The sequence below is a fragment of the Propithecus coquereli genome, unplaced genomic scaffold (assembly GCF_000956105.1).
Source record: "Propithecus coquereli isolate 6110/MARCELLA unplaced genomic scaffold, Pcoq_1.0 Scaffold252, whole genome shotgun sequence".
NCBI classification, from domain to species: domain Eukaryota; kingdom Metazoa; phylum Chordata; class Mammalia; order Primates; family Indriidae; genus Propithecus; species Propithecus coquereli.
Window position 1 is genome coordinate 3483154 of NW_012148086.1, and position 1505 is coordinate 3484658.

Consider the following 1505-nt stretch of genomic DNA (forward strand, 5'->3'; position numbering starts at 1 on the left):
CTTCTCTTTGCTCTCTTTCTGCGAGTGTGTATGTGTGGGGTGTATATCTGAAACCCACAACCACAGGAGCCCGATTGTTGAATCTCCACAGCGGGGCTATTTTGCACCGAAGAGACAGCACGCACCCCTAAGAGTGCCTAGTGACCAAGGAGGTCGCTCTTCAAGCTGAGACACACAGTCACCTCTCTGCTGCGACTTGGTAGCTAGACCTGCCGACCAAACGAACAGACTCCACTATAGGAAGGGCCGAGTATAGAGTGAAGGAGGCTGTTTTCCCAGCGGGATCCTGTAGCCTCATTTTCGCAGTGACTTGGTAATCAGCGTCTCCTCCCAAAGAATTAGTTCCCTACCCTTGGCAGTGCAGAGGAACAAGGGAAGCTGTTCTCTTGACTGTGACCCTGTAGGGGTGGTGGATGACCCTTGACTACGATCTGACCACTGATATTGTGCACCAAAGGGACTGACCCCACATCCACTGGGGTGGAATAGCAGGACAGGCTGCTTTCTGGTCTGGGTCCCTCAAGGGCCATAGGCAGGGCTTCTCTAGCAGCCCTGAAGTGTGTACTTCTTACAAGCTAGTCAACCCTGCCCTTGAAGGGGTGGAATAATAAGGGTCGCCACTTCCTGAGCTGAGATGCCAGGTAGCCCCAGGAAGTGCCCTTCCCCCAGTCTGGGGGGATATCTACCCCTCTGGCAGGTGAAAACCCACCCTCGGAGGAGGAAAGAAACGAGAGAAGACGTTTTTCAGTCAGGGCCTTGTGATAGTCTCAGCCAACACCCCTCCCACAGCCCTCCAGGGCAGAGCCTTCCCCTGAAGGTAGGGAGAAAGGAGAAAAAATACTTTCCCCATAGGACTAGCCTGAATCTGTATGACCTTGGATCTAAGCAAAAGGGGACAGTGTGTTGACGCGATACAGCTGATCGGTTTTGAATACCTGACAAGAGCATAACACAAAAGCTTGCACTTGGTACCCAGGCTGTAGTCATCTTAGGGGCTAGTGGTCGGGAAGGAAAATCTTGACCAGAGTCCTTAGCAATTGCACCAACTGACACACTAATTAGGAATTCCTCCACAAGAGTGCCTAATAAGCCATGAATAACATACTAGCAGCTCTCTCCTAGCTACAAATCAAGCAATTTCTGAAGTATACTGCCTCAGGCACGCTGATTCCTGCTGCTCTTCTCACCACATCTTAAGTGGTAACAAGGCTCAAGTAGCCCTTGGGAGTGGCAAAACATTTCCCAAAGACTCAAGCTTTTGTATGTCCCATTTGGGATTTTAGAGCTCAATTCAAAGGTTCTGGAATACCTTGACAACTGACTCCACCACGCAAAATTCAAGCAACAAAAGAGAGAGCAACCTCATAACTAAACCCAGTGCCTTACACCTCAACCAAGTAGTCAATAGTGGAGTCACACACTCAAAAGTGACCCAACTCCTGGAAAGCTAAGCAAGGAGAAGAAACTCACTAATCTCTGCAAGCAGAAGAAGCAGACAACAGGCC